The 23,373-nt window shown below is 52.0% G+C and overlaps 1 protein-coding gene across 2 annotated transcripts in view; it reads left to right on the top strand.

The window, feature by feature from the left end:
• The first annotated feature begins 8,257 nt into the window (after positions 1-8,257).
• CORO2A (coronin 2A) overlaps positions 8,258-23,373 on the top strand; it is a 98,139-nt gene continuing 83,023 nt past the window's right edge. Inside the window, exons 1-2 of one of the 2 annotated variants that reach the window (XM_074953687.1) lie at positions 8,258-8,272; positions 10,134-10,247. The gene's annotated coding sequence lies outside the window, so the exon portion shown is untranslated. Of the gene's footprint in view, positions 8,273-10,133; positions 10,248-12,567; positions 12,623-23,373 lie in introns of those variants that run through there. The other variant, XM_074953686.1, reaches the window with a different exon arrangement.

Here is a 23,373-nt window from a genome sequence, read left to right as displayed (position 1 = left end):
TCCACTGAATGCATCGGATGAAGTGAGCTGTAGCTCAGGAAAGCTTATGCTCAGATAAATGGGTTAGTCTCTAAGGTGCCACAAGTCCTCCTTTTCTTTTACCATATACTTGCTGAATCGTCTCTCTTCCAAGCTGAAAAGTCCCGGTCTTTTTAATCTCTCCTCATACGGAAGCTGTTTCATCATCTGTTCATCATCTGCATTGCCCTTCTCTGCACCTTTTCCAATTCTAATATGTCTGTTTTGAGATGGTATGACCAGAACTGAAGTTACTATTCAAGGTGTAGCCATACCATGGATTTATAGGGTGGCATTATGATTATTTTCTATCTTATTATCTCCCTTGCCTAGTGGGTCCTAACATTCTGTTCGCTTTTTTGACTGTCGCTGCACATTAAGTGGATGTTTTCAGAGAACTCTCCACAATGACTCCAAGATCTCTTTCTTGAGTGGTAACAGCTAATTTAGACCCCATCATTTTGCATGGGAGTAAGGACTGCAGGATCAGGTCCTTAAATAGCTCGGACCTTTCTCTCACTCTCCCTCCTCCACATCTGATCCCTGTTGCTGTATACCCAGAGAGCTGCTGGCACCTAGTAGGGCAGGGAAGGTATAGTGAGCCGAGGGGCAGACACTGGCTGAGGAGAAGCGGAGATGCAAGGTCTACCCTTTACAAGCCCCCTTGGGCACACACAGCTCCAAAGGGGCTGGGGTGGTGCCTGGACCATGGTGCTGCTCCCTCCACCCCAGCCCATAAGGGGAAGCAGACTCCACCGTCCCCACAGCAAAATCCCTCCCAAGATCCCCTCTGGCTGTGGGGCTCCACACTGGCCCTTATCCAGGGCTGAGCTAGCCCAGCCCAGAGAGGGGCTTGCCCAGGTTAGGGGCCAACACAGATTTTCAATAAAGCCATTTCTCCCCAGGATTTGGCAAAAGCCCTGCTCCAAAGAGGTGAATCTGATGTTGGGTAACAGCGAAACCCCTCCAACCCAGCATCTGGCCAGCCTGAACTAAGGCATCCCCCAGAGTGGGGTTCCCAGCTCCACCCCCTCTGGTATCCCAGCAGGCGCTGCCCCTGAGACTGGCGTTCCTAGAATGGTGGCTGTGGTATCAGCCTCAGGCTCTGGAACCGTGGCCTCAGCAGGTCATACAGAGAGACCGGCAGAGATCCACGAGTCGGCCTTCGCCACTGAGGTACAGCTCAGCGACTTGCCCAAGGTCACCCAGCAAGACAGAGGCAGAACTGGAACCCAGGTCTCCTGCGTTCCCAGCCAGTGCTCCAGCCAATAGGCTACACTTGAGTGTGGAGAGAGGGGATGGCTCCTTTACACCTCAGACTTATCAACGGATGTGGTGTTTGAAAAAGGAAAATAATATGTCAGTAACCAAAAGGAAGGGTTCTGCCTGGTGGCAACAGGGCCTGGCTAATGGACATTCCCCCAAACAGCTGTAATCGCAGCTTGCCAGAGAGAATTCAAATAACATCAAAGCCATGTCAGAGCGTGTTGGGTGTTTTTATTAACTAATTCCCCCTGCACCACCGCTGCCCGGCAATAGCCTTGCGCCTGCTTCTGAAATCCTGGCAGGTTGGTTAGTATTTTATTTGCTTTTTACCTGAATTTTCATCTCAAAACTAATTCTTCACCAAGTTCATTATGTATCTGCATGAGCCAGGATGGCAGTTTTCCCTTTGAGTTTTTGGCATGCTTTCCAAACCATGTGAGGCAACCTATTCAGACACTTGGCTCTATATACTCAAAAGAACTGGTCACAATGTTTTCACCAGAAACATTTTCTGTGGAAAAAAATGGGATTTTGTTAAAAATGAAATTTCTCATGGGAGACTGTTGCTTTGGCACCATTTTTTAATGAGAAAATTCAAAATGAATGAAAAACAAAAATTTTCATTTTGAATTAAAATTTTTGTTTTTGTTTTCAAACTGGCAAATTTTCAACATTTTAAATCTTCATTATCCCCCTTTTTCTCTCTTTTCTCCTCTTTTGCCACTAAATACAATAAAATGAATGATGTACAAGGTTTCCCCCACACATACACTTTTTCTTTTTTCCCCTCTAACTTTTCCAACTTTGAAAAAGTGACAGTACAGTAAAAGGAAGATTGGAGCACTGTAACGGCAGCTTCTCAAAGTGGGAGAAATTGCGGAGAAATTCTGAAAAGTTAGTCAAAAAAAGAGAGAGGAAAAGATGGCAGAATAAAGGTAGATTTTCATCTATTGCACTCAGGCAAAAAAGGAAAAATTGGGAGAAATAGGAAAAAGCCAATCCCACAAATTTTGAAATAGTGAAAATTTTTCAGTTTTCAGCAGTTGAATCAAAATGAAAAATTTGATTCGATCTCAAGATTTTGGGGGAATCGGACTCTTGAATTTTGAACTTCTGGAGTTGGCAGTTGTGACCCTAAGAGCATCCCTATGCCAGAACACAAGGGGGTCCCTGGTACCTAGCAGTGAGTTTCAGCTGGCCGGACAGCTCCATGTAGCCCAACTCACCATGGATATAATCTGTATCTAAAAGGTGTTGTGTCATATGTCATTGGAGAACCAAAAACTGATAATTGATCTTCTGGCATGATGTTTGTATGCATAGGTGCCGACTCCGTGGGTGCTCCAGGGCTGGAGCACGCACAGAAATAATATGGTGGGTGCTCACCAACCAGCAGCCCTCCTCCCCCTCCCAGTCAGCTCCTCCTTCTCCCTCCAGCATCTCCCGTCCACCAGTGGCCCCGCTGATCAGCACCTCTCCCTCCCCTCAGCACCTCCTCCACACCAGTGATCAGCTGTTCAGCGGCATGTGGGAAGCGCTGGGGGGAAGGGGAAGGAGCGAGGACAGAGCAGGGTGGGGGTGGGGCAAGGTGGGGCTTTGCGGGGGGGGAAGGGGTGGAGTGGGGGCAGGGCCTGGGGCAGAGCAGGGGTCAAGCACCCCTCAGCACATTAGAAAGTCGGCACCTCTCTTTGTATGGTTAACCCACAAAGGATTATACTATAGTGCTTGAATCATGACTAAAATGTGTTTAAACCAGACATGTTGGGGGAATTGATAAACAGGATTTTTCCAGACAAAGGAATGAGGTTCTGCTTGCTTGAATGCGTCTCCCAAGTAAATGGAGCAAGCTGTTACCAACACCAAGAAAAGCATATTTGCATGCCAGGGAAACAAAGCCATCAGAAGAGCAAGTGGGGGAAAAGTGATCACTTAACATTCTCAACAGGGGATGGAGCCAGCACCCCCAGGAAGTCTTCCTGCCTTGGGAAGCAGGGTCAAATAACTGTGAGAGAGACGCTTTTCAAAGCTTTCCTGGACTATCAAGAGAGGTGCAGCAACCCCCTGCCACAGAGTCACCGGAGCGATGCGCTGGAACTGCTCCATACGAAGCCAGCCAGGACTCTGGGGGAGCCTCCTCTCTCTGAGCATGCTGTCACCAGGGCAAGAAGCTTACACAGCTTCGACCTTCCTGGGTCTGACCTCGGGGCATTCACCATCCCCTTCCACACCGTGCACTTCCCACAGCGATTCCACCCGTGTGGGGCTCCTGGGGAAGCCAGAGGGCCCTGCACCCCAACTCTGCAGTCAGACATGACTCTCAGCCAGCGTAAAATGGAAGGTTTATTAGTTGACAGGAACACAGCACAGAACAGAACTTGTTAGCACAGAAATCAGTGACTTTCAGCCAAATCCATCTTGGGGGAACCCCGGGCCAGAGGCCCTGGACTCCCGCACTTCCAGTCCCCTACCGCAGACTGCCCAGCTTCCAGTGACCCGACCTCTGACACTCCTCCTGGTCTTTGTCTCACTTTCCAGGCAAAGTGTCACCTCGTCGCATTCCCCTCCTGGGCACCGGCCATAGCATATGTGCAGGCAGCTGGAGTAGCCTCACCTGCCTCGAGAGTCTCAGCCAAAGTCACACACCCTTATTCCCACAGCCTAGGCACTGGTGCAGCACAAAGGGAAACGGAGGCACACGCAGTATTCATGCAAAACAGTAAAACTCACATAGGCTCAACAGTAAGACTGACATAGACTCACATACAGCATAAGAAGGGAAAATCCCCACTTCATCACACCCTCTAAGTTACCCTTCCCCTGAGGGGAAGAGGAAAACCAGTGCCTTGGACTCTGTGGGGATCCTGACTAAGAGCTAATCAGCCACTGCTGGAAAAGGAAGATGGGGAGGAAATTACCTTGAACAAGAACTGTAACTTGTTACTAGGTCCTAGCCATTAGAAAGTATATTTTTACTTTGATTTGTAACTCTTTCTATTTGTATCCCTTATACTTGAACTCACTTAAAACCCCTCTCTTGTTAATTGAATAAACTTTTTACTTTGCATCTAAACCAGCCCAGTGCTTTGATTGAATTGAGATGATTGTTGGCTCCAGTCAAGAGAACAAGCTGCTGTTTCTGTCTCTTTAAAGTCACAGCAAACGTAACTTCTGGGAGTGCTCCAGGAGAGGGCTGGACACTGCAGGGAGATGGTTTGGGGAAAATTTGGGACTGGGCGGCGTTGGAGTCACTCTGCAAATAGTCACTGGGCAGTGGAAGCCAGGGTATGCCCTGCATGCAGGTCTGCTGGCTGTGGATCCCCGGGCTGTTAGCTACCGCAGCACAGCATTGAAGGCACCCAGAGTGACAGGACAGGGGGTGACACAACCCCTCACTGGTCTGGGTTGCCCCCCAAAACATTACAGCAATACTGATGCAATTAAAGATAATTTTGGATGTTCAATCTGCCCTTCTGCCATTATTACATTAGCCCTGGGCTCAGATAGGTGGCCTTTCCTTGGCCTCTGTAAAATGCATTCCAACTGGACAGAGTTATACATGTTGAAAAGAACCACTCCCGATTCTACTGTACAGCTTGTTTCTGGCAACCCGTCGAAAGCGTTCCCTGTTCTCTAGCCCTACCTATGCACCCCCAGGGTCTTGCTGCAGCATTGCACACCAAGCTCTCCTGGACGGTACACCAGTGAAATGGATGATAATTATGGTGGTTTTGGCCTAGGACTGGGAACAAGAGGATGTGTAGCATAGTGGGGAGGGAGCGAGCAGACTTGGCTTGTCTCCAGCAGCATGGTGCCTCTGGCTCTCCACAAAGGCCCTGCTTCTCCTCCCCCTTGTGCCAGCTTTACATCAGAGTCACTTCCGTGATTTGTGTGGCCTTTCTCCTGACCTGTGAGAGGAGGATCACGCCCAGACCCCGGCGCTCCTGGATCCAAGGCTATGAAGCTGATAGCGTCTCAACTGGGAGCACACCAGCCCTGGAACCATGCATTAATCATTCCCTTCTCCATCTGGACTTTGCCACTCACAGATAATGTTGCCAAAACAAGCAAGAGCTCGTGGGAGGGGCCTTATTAAATGAGACCTGGGTGCGGCTAATTAGATGCTTCTGTCCACTTGCCATGGGTCACGGAACATTGCTATTTGTCCTGTCAGCCATAGGGCTAGAGAATGCACTGGGGTACGGTGGAAAGGGTGTGTGCAGGGAGTGGGATCTGGCCTGTTCCTGCACTGAGAGATTAACTAAAGACACGAGCTCCAGTAATGCAGGGAGATAGCCAGGAAGGCAGGGCATTCCCCTCACTCAATGGCTGCTGCAATCGCTCTCTTCAGAGCGTGCACATGAGGGAGTTAAATGCTGCACATTTATTAGTAATTATTAATTAATTATAGCTCTCTCAGCCTGCTGACGGAGACACACTAGAGGAAACTATGCCCTGCCCAGGCAATACTCAGAGGAAGGTTTTGTTTGGAATCAGCTGTATGTTTGGGGCAGGGTACGCTTCTGTGCGTATCCAAAGGCGGCTGCATGGACATGGATGGCACATGCCAATCCCCTGCTGCTTGCTGCCTTATTGAGACATCTTCAGGGAGGGAACAGAACAAAGAAATACAAAAGATGAGAACTCAGAAAAAGACAATCTGCCTGTCCTCACTACAGTCTCTGCTGCTGTATGCATTTAGGGCCAGATTGTGTCCCACGGACACAGCCGTCCTAAGGGATTCAGAGCTGCCCTGCCCCACCTGCATCTCAGGGAGTCACAATTCCCTGATTGCTCCTATTTGTGCCAGAGGGAAGTACTTACCCCAGCAGAAAATGACACTCTGTCTGCAGCGAATAAGGAGCAGGGAGTGGGTTGTGGCTCTTTGAGCTGTTTCCTTTCTGGGATGGGGTGGAGCAGCACTGCAATGCGCTAGCCGTTGTTGTGCAGTAGGGTCAGGAGCTGTGATCTAGCCCTTTGTAAGGATCGGTACAACTGTGAAGAGAGAGTTCTGTTTTGTATTTTTAAATAAAGATTCTAAGGGCCTTGATCTTGCAGTGATCGAGCACAGACCAACCCCATTGGCAGTAATGGGCTCCACACGGCTGCAGGGGGCTGTGCTCGTGGATGCAATCACAGGATCAGGGCTTAAATCAGAACCATTATCTCTGCTAGTTCTTGGGGGCCTAATTAAATGGTGGCCTCCAACTGGTGCACATGCTTTGTGCTGAATGTCCTGTGCTGTTGATGTTCGCTGGAGACACAGAAGAACACTGCAGACAACATCATTTTTAAAAAGTGCCAGGAAAGGCACTTTGGCTAATGAGTATAGACTCAGACATGCCAATGAGGGAATCCAGACCCATGCATTTTCCAAAGGAAGATGATAACGGGGCTATTTGGAAAGCTGTCCATCTGCCCTGACCTATAAATAGGCATGACCAATTGTCCTTGTAACAAGGCATTGCTGGTAGATGTAGTGTTTCTCAGAATCCTTGAAGTTTGGCAGCAGGTAGTTTGGGCCTTGCAGGCATCCTTCAGCTCTTTGTCATGCTTCTTAGATGGATGCCATTAGAACATACATGAATTCTCTGCAGTGGTTTACAGACTGCACTAAATAAACTGAGTTATGTTCCTGCTAACTAACCCCCAAAATGACTACATTTCCCCACCCTCCGTAACACGGCAGTGACCCCTATATTTAGGTCTGCCTAATGCTTTCTGTCATAAAAGATCCTGGCAGTCTTTTCTTTGAGAAGCTCTCTCAGCTTCACAGTTTGCAGCAACCCTTTGATATTCACGAGGGGCAGAGAACGGCCTTTTCTTTGTCCCATGGCAGGCTGTTCAGGTGTTCCAGTGATATGACCTTTTAAACCCTGTCATTTCTCTTGCCTGGGTTGCAATTCTTAAGAAAATGTGGTGGCAGCCACAATACTAACTGTACATGGGGCTTGGCCCTGCTCTGAGCAGGGGCTGGGACGGGATGCCCTCCTAAGGTCCCTTCCAACCCTGAGATTCTATGATTCTAAGGCCAGACTCATGCCACTGCCAAACCAGCAGCAGCAACCAGTACTGGGAACTCCAAGGAGCTGTGGGAACAGCTGTGCATGTGTGCGGGCTTAAGCCAGGTTAGATCCCCCCAAGGCCCATCTCTCCTTCTGCAGTACCACACGGGGTAAGAGCTCCCCCGACTTCTGGGGGAATTTGGCTTTCACTCCACCTGCACCCAGCAGCCCATCCATTGCCCTGGGAAAACAGCCTTCTCTTGCTACCAGCTACTGGAGGGGACTCTGGAGCTGAAGTGGTTGGTGAGTGTGTTATGGTCCAAGGGTCTCGGGGGTCATACCCTGCTGGTGGCAGTGGAGGGTGGCGGTACCAGCTGCATGTAACAAATCTTGTTTTTACCCGTTTCCTTATTCAAGGCGAAGAAATTTCACACAAACCCTACTTTAAAAGAATGTGATTTAGAGTGCAAGGGCAAGCACCTGAGCGTCAGGACATGGCAGCGTTAAGATTGCTTGGCCCTTAATTCAGCCTCTGTGTATGTCTGCTTTGGATACAGGCTGTGGTCACAGAGGGCAGCAGTCCCTTGGTAAGCAGGCTATCTTGCCATGGGCGGGTGGGACGCTGGCTCAGGATCTGCACCAGCTGGGCCTGGGTTTCTGGGTGGAGTTTAAGGAGTTCATTCTAACCTAGAAAGCCCAGACTGGCTTAGGCCCTGCCGACCTGAGTGACGATGTTCTTCTCATGTTTATGTCTGCAGCCATGGGGATCAGCAGGGGTGATCCAGCTTGAGCTGGAGCGCCATCAGTACACCGGAGAGAGCCTGCTGGCCAGCACTCCTCGCTAGGGCTTTGGGATTTGCTCTCCTACAGGGCCAGAGCCTTACAGACCAGCTTTCCCCACGCTGTGGGGGAATCGCAGGGGAGGAGTAGCGCATCGGAGCGGACCTGCGCCTCAGTCATGCTGGGGAGCTGCTTGCTGTGCTTTTGTAAGTGATGGCCAGGGTGTGTGGCTGCCCGTCTCACATTTATCTCACTAAATCAGCGGCTCTCAGACTGTGGGTTGGGACCCCAAAGTGGGTCTCGACTCCCTTTGCGTGGGTCGCCAGGGCTGTCTTACATTTGCTGGGGCTCAGGGCTCTAGCCTTGAGGACCACTGCCCAGGGGCAAAGCCAAAGCCCGAGGGCAGTGGGGCTCAGGTTGCAGGTCCCCTGCCTGGGGCGGAAGCCCTTGAGCTTCAGCTTTGGCCCCCCTGCCAAAAGCGGTGAGGCTCAGGCTTTGGTTCCCCCACCCGGGGTAGTGGGGCTCGGATAGGCTCAAGCTTTGGTCTCCTCTCCTGGGGTCATGAAGTAATTTTTGTTGTCAGAGGGGGTCACAGTGCAATGAAGTTTGAGAAGCCCTGCACTAAATCAATCCCTCCGGCCAGGAGCTTGGTGTAGGGAAGCCTTCCCGGGCAATCCAGGGAGCAAGAGTTGCCATTCTAACAATCACCTGGAAAAACAAACATTTCTAGGTGCTCATTCCAAATGGGAACCTCTGGACTGAGGCTGATGTTCAGAGGCGTGTGTTACACATGACTGTCCCCATCACTCCCAGGTGATCCAGAGAAATGCAAACAATCCATTTTGCATGATGGATCATGTCAGTATTGCTTATGAACCCACAACACAGGGTTTTCGATGAGGGGGCCGCTTCCATTGGAAGGGAAGAAATTTCATTTCGACATTGGCGTGTTTATCATTTGGAAGCTGCCAGCTACTAACCTAGGCTTATTAGAAGGTGTACCTGGCCTTGATGCAATCATACCATGTGCCATGAATTGCATGCTGGTTCTCATTTTGAAATGATCTCCCTGTGAGGTTATTGTCCCTAAATCTGGGTCCTGAGAAGTTCCACATGCTGGTTTTATATTAAAATGAGAGCGATGCCTTATGTTTGACTCGCAAAATCCTTCCTCACACATCTTGAATGTTTTCTATCCGTCCATCAGCCTGTTCTCTGGCTTTCTCTGCCATGCTCATCCCCCATGGTATCTGAGCACCAGGAATGTCTCTGCATCCCAAAGCCCTGTCCTGCATGGGAGCTGAAATGGCCTCACAACCTAGCCCCGTGGCTCAGTTTGCCCCCTGGGCTCTGGGGCCTGTACCAGATGGTCTTCTTTTACTCCAGTGCCTTGTCGGCATCACGCAGGAATGGTTAGAGGCGTGGCCGCTGTTTTGTAGTCAGGTATAAGAATTCTAGGGCTAGAGCTTCAGCTGGGGTATATCAGCATTACTCAGTTGACTTCAACAGAGCGATGTTGATTTACACCAACTGAGGATCTGGCCTAGAATTTCTTCCAGTTGAGTGGATGGGTCATTATACAAAGTAAAACTATTTCCCCATGTTTATTTCCTCCCCCGCCCCCGTTCCTCAGACATTCTTGTCAACTGCTGGAAATGGCCCACTTTGATTATCACTACAAAAGGTTCCCCCCCCCACCCCGCCCGCTCTCCTGCTGGTAATAGCTCACCTTACCTGATCACTCTCATTACAGTCTGTATGGTAACACCCATTGTTTCATGTTCTCTGTGTATATAAATCTCCCCACTGTATTTTCCACTGAATGCATCCGATGAAGTGAGCTGTAGCTCACGAAAGCTTATGCTCAAATAAATTTGTTAGTCTCTAAGGTGCCACAAGTCCTCCTTTTCTTTTTGCGGATACAGACTAACACGATTGCTATTCTGAAACCTTCCAGTTGTGGGTTTCAAGCCACTAAAGTAATCAGGCCAGAACGGAAGATGTCCCTGTAAATAGCTGTGCAAATTTCATTTGTGTGCCTCCTTAGCAGCTCTGTTCTTTCTCCAGACATTCCTGGGAGAATGGAGACCTGACACTCTGCATTTTGATAGCACCGTTCACCTAAGGGTCTTCGAATGCTCTACAAACCCAAGTTAAACTTCCCAATAAGACCAGTGTAAGGTAGGGATGCAGAGAACTCCCCACTCAGAACCTCAAACATTTTGTATTCTCTTGGATGGTTCCTTGTCTATACAAATCTAATCTGTCCTGCCTGGGAAAAAACTTGCATGCATCAGTGCTGAATAGTCAGCACACAACCGATGCATACAACAGTTAATATCAAATTCTCTGTGTTTACTTACAGGCCCACAGAGGAGTCACTGGGCTATCGAATGCGCTATGAAATACTGCTAGCTCTGTACTCGTACAGGGCGCATATTGTGTTCCGTGGTGACACTCCCCAGCTTTGGCTGAGCTGGCTAGGCCATTCTATATTAAACCTGATATTCTGAGGGTTGACAAGACTGCAAGGGACTAAAAGACATGTCCCTTTGTGCCCATTCATCCCTCTCATGTGCAGCCAGATACTCCAATCACACCCTAGTGTCACAGCCATCTGGCCCCATTGGGCTGGACTCTGCATGCTGCCATGCCAGCTGGGCACTGCAGGGACCTAACCTGACTCACCAGACCAGAGTGGAAAGGCAGGACCATTGGCTTGGCACAGACACCCCGGGGCAAGTGAGAGCAGGATCAGGCCCAGCGCCAGGGTAGCACGGGCAAATGAGAGCAGGATCGGGCCCAGCAGGGCCCCAAGGATGCCCCGAGTGAGCAAGAGCGGGATCAGGCCCAGCGGGGTCCCACTTTCCTCCCAGATGAGCAAGAGCAGGATAAGGCCTATTGGGGCTGCCCACCCCCACCCCCCCAGGTGAGTGCAGACATCTCTCATTGGGTGTGCGACTCACACCTTAGCACGCTGTCTCACTCACACACATTCCTCAGCTTATCGCACTCATTTGGAGGAAACAGATAAAGATTTTAAATAGTTCTACTCAGGCACTCCTAGAGACAATACTCCGGGCCTCAGGCCCAGGGCTCAGAGCTGGGAGAGCTGCTTTCCAAGCTTGTGTCTGGTAGTAAACACGGAGATGACAGGCCCCTGTCTCCTAGGGTTCCCACCTGGCCCAGATTTGACTGGCCTGGTCGGTTTTTTGTGGCTTTGCCACTTGCCAGAAAAATAATTTAATCTGCTGGGTTTTTTACGTGGGTGTAAAGATTTGCATTATTCTCCCAGTACACGGAGATGGGGAAAGTTTGTGTGTCCAGCGAGACTCTGCAGTGTTCGCGCTACCGCAGGTTGAGCGAGGACAGCTCAGAACTGTTGAGAACAGGGCGGCTGCCTGCCCCCGCCGCGCCAGCCCGGGCCTGGGGGAGAGGGCTGGAGCCACGGGAGCGTGAGGAGCCGGACGCTGTTCTCAACCCCCTCTGTCTGGGGGCTTTCGCCAGGTCCTGTCTGGGCGGGGGCGGGTTGCGGCCAGCGCCCCCAGGGAGCGAGCCCGGACCCGGGCAGGACACAGGGGAGCGAGCCCAGGCGGGGCCAGGGGCAGGACCCCCAGGGGAGAGAGCCGCCGGGGGGCGGGGAGCCGGGGCGGGGCAGGACCCCCAGGGGGGCGGGGGGGAGCCGGGGCGGGGCAGGACCCCCAGGGGAGCGGGCCGGGGGGGGGAGCCGGGGCGGGGCAGGACCCCCAGGGGAGCGGGCCGGGGGGGGGGAGCCGGGGCGGGGCAGGACCCCCAGGGGAGCGGGCCGGGGCGGGGGGGGAGCCGGGCGGGCAGGACCCCCAGGGGAGCGGGCCGGGGGACAGGGCCCAGCTCTCGGCAGGTGCAGCGCCCCCCGTGAGCGGAGCTTTTTGTCTCCCGCCCGCCCGGCTCATTTCTCGCCCGCCGCACGGACTCCGCGGCCCGAGGCTGCCCCGGCGACTCTGGCCAGGGACCCGCCGCCTTGCCCCGCCGCGCGCTCCCCCGCAGGGCCCCCCGGCTTTGCCCCCGGCTCGGCTCTGCCCCCCCCCCCCCGCCCGCAGGGCTCCCCGGGCTCGGCTCTGCCCCCCCCCCCCCGCAGGCCCCCCCGGGCTCGGCTCTGCCCCCCCCCCCCGCAGGCCCCCCCGGGCTCGGCTCTGCCCCCCCCGCCCGCCCGCCCGCCCGCCCGTAGGGCTCCCCGGGCTCGGCTCTGCCCCCCCCCCGCCCGCAGGGCCCCCCCGGCTCGGCTCTGCCCCGCCCGCAGGGCCCCCCGGCTCGGCTCGGCTCCCCCGCAGGGCTCCCCGGCGCGCGGCGGGCCCGCCCCCTGCGTGGGGCGTTTCCCCGGCTCCCCCGCCGCCGGCCGCCCTGGGAGCCCGCCTGGTTCGCGGTGGCGGCGGCTGGCCGGGACGCGGGGCTCGCCCGGAGGGGCCGGAACCTGGGATCGCTGCTGCCGAGAGGGGCGCGCCGCCGCGGGGGCCACTGTGCCGGGCGAAGCCGCAGCCCAGGGCCCGGCTTGGCGGGGTCCGCGGGGCGCTGCGAAGGTAGGAGGCCGTGGGCGGGGAGGCGGGCCGCGCACCTGCGGGGCGGCCGGGCAGCGGGCGAGCCCCGCGGCGCTGCTGCGATCGATCCGCGGCAGCCGGCGACGCCCGCGAGCGCGCAGTCTCCCCGCGGCATTCCGCCCTTCCCGTGCTGCCTTCCTGGGCACCAGCGGCAGCCTGCGTTCCCTGGGAGTGGACCCGGCGTTTCCTTTCTCAGCCGTGTGGCTGGATTCGGCTCTGTGGGCTTTGCCTTGCTCAGAGGCTGTTCCGGAGAGGCAGCAGCCAGCCCCGCTGGGTGCAGTTACAGAGAAGGGGTCACGCAGACTGCTTTGCTGTGGGTTGGGGCTCAGGGAGGTTGGCGTGGTCTGTCCGGTGGGCTCCCGCCAGAGCCAGGGGAGGCTGCGAGTGCTGGCTATGGCAGTGGTGCGCTTTAGCGGTGAAGCGCCGAGCGCATCTGCACTCCTGGGAGAATAGCCCTGCCTTGTGTCTTTGTGCTCTGCATGAAGCTGGGCAGCGCGAGGAGTCTGTCAGCCCTCGTGAAATGGGAACGGGCCTGTGCTGAGTCCCTGCCCTGGGACCCGGGTCTGTGCTGCCCCTCAGAAGAGGGGACTGGCTGGGGGATCTTGCCTAATATCACTTGTCCTGCCTACCACGCGCTAATTATTCCGGAGGGCCAGAGCCCTGGTCCTTTGTTGGCAATGCTGCAAGTAAAGGGCCTAGGAAAAGCTCAGTGACCAGTGCAAGGCTAGAGACTGATTCCCAGAGACCTTGGAAGCCAGCAGCCCTGGGGGGCTTTGTGGATCCTTTCTGACAAGTGCCATTCCCTTGCTACATTTGTGGTACCAAATGCAGGGCTTGATGGGGCTGCACACATTTACGCAGCTGAAGACCTGGGCCAATGTATTAGGGGAGAACGGTGTTTGGGGAACACACGCAAGTGTACAGGCATAGGTACGTGCGCACACAAACTGTACACAGACCCGCACATTTGCTCTCTCACTCACACACGCTACACATTCACACACAAGCAGGAACAGAAGACAGTATCTGGTGTATATGGGGGTGGGGTGAGTGGCCTGTTTTCTCTGTGGTGCAGTGGCCTGATGTGAGCAATGGGCTCTCCACATGCTAAATTCAGTACCAGCATTCCACCTTTCCTAGACGTTGGGCTTTCACTTTTCTGAATTAATCTCCCAGAGACAAACGCTGTCTGCTCTTTGCTCCTCTGGGGAGGTGACTGGTGCACCTGAGTGAGGAGGTAGACAGCCACTCTTCACTTCTCCGCTGTGACTCAGGCAGCAGGCCCTTTCCATGTAGGGGCCGGGTACAATATTTCTGCACAGAAGAGTCCCTGTCCCAATAGTGTAGCTGCCCTTTGCCCCCGGAGGCGGCTGCTTCTGGATCCTGCCCAGCTTTTAGTTGGTCATCTGGGTGGGACTCCAAAATCCGGTTCTCTGGGATCGTTAGGTGGGTTTCTCAGGAAGCAGAGCCATGAGCTGCAGTCACCAGTTCAAGCTGGTGGGTCGGCCGTTATTTGTCCACAGTGACAGGTCAGCTGTTACTACTGTCAATTCGGATTCCTGGCACAGGCTTACGATAATGTCCTTTGCACTCTTCTGGTCACTTTCCCAAGGGTCTTTACAGACATGGGAACGTTGTCTTCCAGAAGCCCTGGAGGAAGGGGGGGCACAGCGAGTGAGCTGCAGGCAGAGAAACTGGCTGGTCCAAGGTTGTGCAGAGAGTCCCCCAGAATTAGGAGCATGCAAAGCTGGCTGTGAACAGCTTCACCAGCCCAGGTCCCATACTATGTGTAGCTTGGTCCCAGACCCCCCAGATGCTGCCTGTTGAGCTCTGCTTGCTGCTGTTTCTCAGAGGCAGGACACAACTTAATGCTTATTTTAAATCCAGCTCAGAAGCTGCCCAATGACAGGGAGGAAATCCTAATGTCTAATCAACAGTCACCTCTCTGGGTGAGGGCAGTCATGCCACCCATCCACCTGTTCCAAGGGGTCCAGTGCAGTGGCAGCTAGTGCTGCCTTGTTACCATCAGTGCCAGGCACCAGGGAGATGATTAGCAGAGCTGGGTGAGTGCAGAACACAGGTGTTTCACTAATGCCCCTTCCTGCTTTCTGTAGTCAGTGCCAGGGCATTCCTGCCTCCAGTACAGCTTGGTGGTATGAGGAGGATGGAGGATTTACTGAACCCCCTGATCCCGATGCAGCAGGCCACGTGCAGCTCAATGTACTGCCCTGAGAAGGATAAAGGAATGAGTTGACCCTGCCAGGATTTGAACCTTTGGCTCCAGGGAATCTCTGTATATGATCCCCAAGGCTTTTGAACACTAAGCAGACCGCTCTGGCATAACAGCAGAGACATCGGCGTGCTTGCTGAAGGACCCTGGGCTGTAAGGAGCTCACTCCGAGCTTGACCTTGCAAAGTGCTGCTGAGCAGCGTTTAGAGGGTGCTCATCACTGTGCAGGATCAGGCTCCTGAGGCCGTGTGGATGGGGTCTGCAAAATGTTCAGTTCCCCAGGTGATGTTTGCTCCTGGAAGACTCGAGACGTCTGTGGGATGCTCTCAGCACCGGTGTCAGTGGAGATGTGCACAGGGGAAGCGGGATTGTGTAGTAAGAATGAAGCAGCTTCTTCTGCATTTCCTGTGCCTGCAAAACCGCTGAGGCAGGTGTGTGGCTCGGTCCATTTTACCATGTGATACTCTTTTGGGATTCTTCCTCCAGTTAATTCCAAGTACCTTTTTATTGTAGTCATTACAGGCCCAAATCCAGTTACATCGGTGTGACCCCATTGACTTCACTGAAGCTGCAGGAGCATAGCTGTGGGCAGAATATGGCCCATGGATTTCATAGCAGACATACAAAGGGCTCCCTGCTGCAGATGCATTTGTAACATAAGGCAGAGCCCCTGCTCTGTCAGCCAAAAGCAATAACTACTGTGAAAACCCTCAGGAAAAGTGCAAATGGCCGAACAAAGTAGTTCTGACCAGCACTGTGCAGCCTGTGTCTTGTTCCATTCTCCCCCTCCATCATATGTGGTGCTGGAGACCCTCCTCGCCCCCCGCGTGCCTTTCTGTGGATGAGCAGCAGTGGCACTCCCAGCTTTGGGCCGTTGTATCTTTGTGTTGTCTCCAATGCACTGAAGTTAATGGGAGTTTTGCGACTGACTTCAGTGGAGCCAGGTTTTCATCCATAATTTTTAAAAACTCCCCAAGGAAGTCAGACCTGCTGCTCTGCTCACATTACAGTTACAAGGGCCTAATCTCCCTCCTCCTCACCCAACCCTCCAGGAAAGACAGACTCTACCAGCTGACTCGAAGGCTCTTTCAAATGCACTGGGATGTTCTGAATTCAGAGCACTGCAGCTTTTTGTGAGCCTGAGCTAGGTCCATCCCAGTCTATGGGAGCTCTCGCACCAGCACTCCTGTATGTGGAGCACACGTGTGCCACTGACTTGTGAATCATGTGGAGCAGTGGTTCTCAACCAGGGGCACACATATCCCTGGGGGTACGCAGAGGTCTTCCAGGGGGTACATCAACTCATCTAGATATTTACCTAGTTTTACAACAGGCTACGTAAAAAGCACTAGCAAAATCAGTACAAACTAAAATTTCATGCAGACAAATGACTTGCTTATACTGCTCTATGTACTATACTGAAATGTAAGTACAATATTTTATATTCAAATCCATTTATTTTATAATTATGTGGTCAAAATGAGAAAGTGAGCCATTTTTCAGTACTAGTGTGCTGTGACACTTTTGTATTTTATGTCTGATTTTGTAAGCAAGTCGTTTTTAAGTGAGGTGAAACTTGGGGGTACGCAAGGCAAATCAGACTCCTGAAAGGGATACAGTAGTCTGGAAAGGTTGAGAGCCACTGCTCTGGAGTATAATGATGATTGCTGTTCTCCAGGGCACTCTGTGTAACAGTCCATCAGTGAAGGTTTCCGCAGAGCTCTATCCCCTGCACACTCCACCAGCACGATGCCCTCCCCTCCCCTAGGCCAGGATCACGGTCCAGTCCATGGAACACAGGCACATGGCCATAATACATCAGACCAGCACGCTGTCCCACCCTGAATCCTGTCTCTTACGCCAGCACCAGCTGCTTCGGAGGAAGGTGCAGGTATCCCCATAACGGACCATTAGTCAATAACCCGGCAATCGGTGACGTTTCAGCCTGAGCCTAGGCAGTTTGTGTTTGGCTTCTGCCCTGAAGCACAAGGGCTTATAACTGTTCTGTTTTAACCCGCTTAACTCTTGGACATGGTTGAGAGATTGTGGCAATGAGTTCCACAGACTGATTAGGCATTTCTGTGTATCGGTCTGACACACAAGTTCCCTTTTAGTTTCATTGAATGTCTCTTATTTCTGTTTGGAAAAAGGGTCCGCAGGAATGGCCCAATTTCCTTTGCTGTCCCATTTGTTATTCTGTCGACCTCAGCATGTCCTCGCTCATTTGTCTCCGCAGCACTATTCAGCCCTCCTCTTTTCAGTCTCCCTTGAGAGGGAAAACTCTCTAAGGGCCTCTGATCATTTTTGTTGAATGTCTTTGGACCCCTTTGATTGTCTCTTGAGCTGGGGTGACCATCTCTTCCTACAGGAAGGGGTGAAGGAATCATTGTTTTATCCTTAGCCACCTGGAAGGCCCTATAGCGATGCTTTGGATTTGGAGACAAAGGGAAGGGGACATATTTTAACCCAAATCAAGGTTATTTGCAGCAGGTTCGTTCAGCAAATTAAAATGATTGCAAAACAAGCTCCAGCTCCATCAATCAAAGTCATTTCAAATTCCTTCAGTCCACTAGGATGTGCCAGCAAATCAATCCATATCATCCTGCCTATCTAAAGAATTGCCATGGAACCTGGACAGAAATATCTTGGAAAGGCCCAAGCCCCCATCCATCTGTATGCACAAAGCCTCTGCTCCAGCTAGCTTGTCTGTCTACACTGTGATCCCAGCCTGGATCCCACTCCCCAGTTTCGAGGCAGAAGCATAGCAATCGGGTCCATTTCATCTCAATAACTGGGCTTGCAAGTGCTGTGCTTGTGGGAGCTGCAGGGTGAGCATTGGGAGAACTGCACCCTGGAGCTGCAATGAGCTGCTCCCTAGTCACTGTGGACTCTGAGATACTGCCCCACCCCCCTTAGCTGATGTGCATTTGAAGAACCCCCAGGAACTTCACAGCAGTAAATCTGTCACGGTGCAGAGGGAGGCACTAATGGAGACAGACCAAGCCTGGTACTGAGCACAGCTGGTCAGAAAAGGGGATATGGTTTTCACAGCATGTTCATGTCCAACATCTAGGGATTTGATATTTTTTGACTCACTGTAGTGCTGAGCAGTCAGCTTGGGCTTTCAGTTGGCCTGAGCTGCGGGGCTAGCATGGGGTGAGGCTCAGGAGAAAGCCACCACGGCACCGTGATCATCTTCATTCAAAAACAAAGTTCTTGCAGTGCCAGAGCCTCCAGGTGTCAATGGCACAGGGGAAAGGGTGTTAAGGGCCCTAATTGGGTTTGCTAGACTGAGCGGGAGGAGGAAGATTGTGAATCCTGACCAGTGTTTGATGGCAAACTGTACAACTGGAGGGCTTAGAGGGAAGGTGAGTCTGGAGAGATCTGCTCCCGTGTATCAGGAGGACTGGCTGGGTGGCTAAGGGACCTTGGTGCTATGGGGTCCCTTCTTATGTCTGTGCTGCCTTCTTACATGATGAACTCTCTGGAACCTGGATTTTCTCTCATTATGGTAGGTTCAGTGCCTGGCGCAGTATGGCGTTGAGCTTGGGTGGGGCCTGTAGGTGCTATTGTGATACAAATGAATAATTATTGTTGTAACCAACTCAGCAGCTGTTGGGCTGGGGCGTGCATGTGGGTGGATGCTGATGGGGGCTGCTAATAGTGGGGACAGCTGTGAAACATGCCTCCAGCAAAGGCTGGTTGTGACATACAGTCATCAATGAGTCACGGCTGGTCAGTGGCCTTTGTGCAATGAACTCCTGGGCCTAGCCCTCCTCCTAGCAGACAAGCATCCATATTAGGCTGGTGTCTAGCTGGTACAGTGATAGGTGCAATAGAAGTGCCTACCCAGAGCTCTCAGTCACAGAGATCATTGTCACAAGTGGCAGGAAGTTGGCAGTCTTAGCAGAGGCCAGGCAGATTTCTATATCCTCCTGCCTGTAGAGGTGGTGAATGGGTTGATGCTCAGCCATGGAGTGAGGTGGAGAGGGCAGGAACTGTATTACTGTCCCTAATGGTGTATGAAGAATTCGTAACACATGGAGACACCTCCTGCACCTTGATGCTTTTGTGATGAGTTCTGGCATATCTTCGAACACAGTCTGGCTTGTTTTCAAGCAATGTAATCCAGTTGCCTTTGTGCCAAATATACACAACAATCACTGGCTTTGCAGAGTGCGACACAACCTCCTTCTCGAGCAAACAGTGCAAGGTGGGGCTGCGAAGCCCTGGGATGCAGAGAAAAAACAGGATCTGCTCAAAGCTGTGTGAAAGGTGTAGTGGAACTCACTCTTACACAGCAGATTTCAGTCACCATAGCTGTGTGAATCCAATGTCTTTCAGGGCCACTATATTCAGACCAAAATAAAGTGTGGGTTGGTGGGGAGAAGTTTCCTTGTGTTCTCTTCGCACCAGGCATCCTCCAACCAGCTAAGGTGCAGTGCTGCACTCTGGACACTGTGCATTCTTGGGCGTAGTAAACTGTGGTGAGCATCTCAAGGACAGGAGGGTGAGCTGGCACGCAGTGAAGTTATATGGTAGTTAGTTTCAAGCCAACCCATGGAAACTTTCCTCACCTAAGGCCAGGTTCTCAAGAGAGCTCAGGGCCAGATTCCCAAGGGCACAGCACCCACAATTGGAGCCAGGTTCTCAAGATAGCTTACCTCCCATTTGGACCCCCTAAAAGTGGGCACATTGCATGCTGGGAGATGTAGTCTTGGCCATCTTTCCAAAAGAGTGAAGCAGCACCCATTGCGACCCGCGTGGGCAGCCCCTCTTGCTGAACTCTTGTGAGACTCTGTCCCCGACAGTGGTTGCTGAGCCCCCTGGGAAGTGCAGGCCAAAGTGGCACTTGCCAGTCACTGGAGCAGGAAGTCAGGGAGGTAAATACTTGGCTGGATGGTCTTTCAAGATTGACCCATTGAATGCAGGATCAAACCCTTGATGAACGTCTGTAATGTGTAATTCTGCAAGTTGAGATGCTAAGATTAGTCAAATTTCATGCTTCAGGGTGTAAACTGCTCACTATAGCTGGGGTCAGGAAGGAATTTCACACATCTACCTACATAACACTTCAGAGGCAAATAGGCTTACTGCTGGGGCTGGTCAACAATTCCTCTTTAAAACATCTGCTCTCGGGTGCTGCGTCAGGCAGGATAGCACAGGAAATGGTTTGACCCAGAATGGCAGCTCCTTTTGCTCCCACGACAAGAAGAAAACGGAGTGGTAATAATGAGATGACAGGACCCTCTAATTACAGTGGTTCTGTGCGTCCTGCCTTGCTCGAGCTAGTGATTGCAGCACCCGCCTGCTCCAGGGCCTTGGGCTTCACAGGGGCAGGTCGGGCGAGCAACACGGCCAGTCACATGTATCTTGAGCGTCTGCCGAACATGCTAGAGATGCCGGAGAGGCTGCGTTGGCTTGGGCTGCACGGCACGGGAAAGGTTTTCAGTTTTGCCAATAGAAGCAAAGCAGCCTGGTCTGCACAGGGAATTCCCATGACAACAGCAGAAAAGGCCTAGCTGATTCTCCGCACTGGACATACCCCTGCAGGGCCACACGTTGTACAGCGATCATATGTACCATCTCCACAGCCCTTAACAGCCTTAACGAATCGCCCCTGCCAGCCGCCTTGCGCGGCGGTGTTCACTTGCGAACCCAGAGCTGCAGTGAGCTGCCTGTTGTCACGCAGCAAGCCAGTGGCACCCAGCCGCTCCGGGCTTGTTTCCTGTGTGACACTATCTCCCCTCACGTGGAAACCCTTCCCCCTGGGCAGCGGTGGTGGCGGTTGGGTCTGCAGGACAGAAATGGCTGCGTGTCGATTTTACTGTGCCTGGGGACCTTTGCATTGCAAGGAATGAGCTCGGATCTGGGCTTACGCTTCACCCGATCCTGAAAGACCAGGAGAGGCTTGCCAAGGACAGGGATTTTCAGAGAACTCATCTGAAAGCTTCTTGTGTACCTGCCTGGGACAAAGTGACAGAGAAAATGATAAGGAAGAAAAATGAACCAAAAATTCCAATCTTTATTACATTGTATTAGTGAACTCACATGCAAAGTCCATGGAAACTGATTAGATAACTGCCAGGGAGGACCTAGGGGCTGCATGCTGCCCTCATCTGTGCACTGAACTCTGAGGGATCAATCAGGGCAGGATTTAACTATGGGGGAGTGTCTCACTAGGTTTTATGACAGGCAAAGCAAGTCGGGCCAGATAACATTAATATCACTGAAACTCAAACACCGAGCCAGCCCTGCCACCCCCACTCGTGTGGAATCAGTGGGGTGGATTGCAGAGCCAGGGTACTGGGACTGGGCTGGAAGCAGAGATTACCATCCTCCTGCCACGGTTATCATTTACACAGCACCATTGCTGTGCCTGGCTGGGCACAGATTCAAAGGCCGGCTGCTGCACTGAGGCCCATGTTAGACATAGTGCAGCCAGAGACTAGAACAGACCCAGAGCCGGCAGGGGGTTGGGAAAAGACGGCGTAGCTCAACCCCAGCAACGCACTGAGAAGGTTGAATCTCTGGGTTCAATGCTGCTGTTAATAGTCACAGGGTGGAGCTCTCTGAAAGCCAGGGGGAGCGTGGATGGAAGAATCCAGCCCATTGCTTTTAGACAGACTGGGTTGCTGAAGAGCCTGGTCAGGTTATGGAGCCTCTTAGCACCCTGGCCTGGGCTCCAGTCTAGCCTCGCAACGAGCGTGTGGCTGCGAGTCGGGAGCATCAGCCTTTAGTTCCTGGCCGACAAGCGTCCATTTCACACGCACACCCAGCCTCCCTGCATCACCACGGGGGCTGTCTTGGTGGCAGGCGAAGCAAAGAGACCAAGGACTGAATGGGTACGGAAACTGGAGTAACCACTTGTCGAAACAAATGGCCTTCCCTTCCCTCTTCTCCTTCAGCTCACTGATGCCCCTTACTGGCATTACCTGGGAAAGACCTACTAGTGTCGGCCTCTCTGCTAAGGCACAAACTGCAGCCTGCACGATCAATTCCCAAGTGCCCTCCCAGTCCTCTCTGGAATGGACCCAGTGCTGGGCTTTCTCCTACTATCCTGGGCAGGGTGTTTCCTGGTCTGACAGATCTCACAGCTGGGAAACTGGTCCTGCCCTTCATGTCCCATGATGTCCCATCTCTGCAGGCAGTGTTGAGCTTCTAGAAGAGCAGCCCCACATGCGGGCTCGTGCTGAATTATTTGCTGGGCCGCACATGGTGCATGTATTATTGGAAGGAAGATGGTCACTTATTAGTCAAACCAGCATTTCATAGAGCGTACCCTGAGCCAGGCTACAGATCATTTTCTAAAGCACAGATTTCTTTGCTATTTGAAACTTTGGCCCAGCTTGCTTAGGATCTGAAGTCAGAATAGCAGTCAGGAAATAGCAGTCTGAAACACACCCACTGAGTGCTAACCGAGAGCTCTCCTAGGTAACTGTCAGTGTCATCGCAGGCCTGGCCAAAGCAGATTTTATAGATTTCATTAATGATACAAATACCGAAAAAAAGGTTCCCATTGGAAACAAGAATGCAAGGCAGCCTAACCAAAGGCCAGCCACCTCTGTAACTACATTAGCCAAATATAACGAATCTGTGTTTATCTTACTGCTTTCTCTTGAAACTTAACCAGCCCATGTCATTATTTCGCTGAGGTTTCATCTAATTTGACTTTAATACAGATTAGACACGTAATCAAAGAAGAAGACAAGTAACCAAACACCTTGCTCTGGGGTCCTGATCCTGCACACCCTTACCTAAGGGCTTCGATTTATGCCCTGGCTTCAGTGGGGCTACTCACCTGTGCAGGGGTTTGCAGGGCAGGGTGACAGCCTTTGCTCTGAAGTGCAGTGCTCATGATCACCACCATACACTGTCTAGGGTGATTACCTCTGTTGGATGGAAGTAAGGGAAAACCGCATGAAAAATAAACACTTTATTTTAAGGGACATTTTTGGGAAACACCATTTCTCTTAGCATATCATGTATTTTTCTCTTAAGTGTACATTTCTACTGGTCTGAAGTACACAGTGCAATTATCAGAAGCTTCAATTTAATGTTTAAAATGGTACTTAATAGTTTTAATACATTTCACAACATCTTTGTTGTTTGAAATCAGTTCATAAAACTCTTTACGTGTACAACTGAAAATAACTTTAATTTGAAGGTTTCAGAGTAACAGCCGTGTTAGTCTGTATTCGCAAAAAGAAAAGGAGTACTTGTGGCACCTTAGAGACTAACCAATTTATTTGAGCATGAGCTTTCGTGAGCTACAGCTCACTTCATCATCCTTAAAAGACTCAATATGTTGCAGGTTTCTGCAATCTGTCCCAGACTGTTCACTCAAGGAAAATATACCTTCCATGGCTGCATTTGAAATAAGAAAGGACATAAGTTCCACAAGTTTTAAGGAATTAGGAGAACTAGGATTTGAAGATAGAGCATTAGACCATTCCCTAGTACAACCAGACTCCTGCAGCATGCACACGCACTCTACAGAATC

The sequence above is a fragment of the Natator depressus genome, chromosome 5 (genome assembly GCF_965152275.1).
Source record: "Natator depressus isolate rNatDep1 chromosome 5, rNatDep2.hap1, whole genome shotgun sequence".
Taxonomy (NCBI): Eukaryota; Metazoa; Chordata; order Testudines; family Cheloniidae; genus Natator; species Natator depressus.
This window is presented reverse-complemented; position numbering and strand designations above follow the sequence as displayed.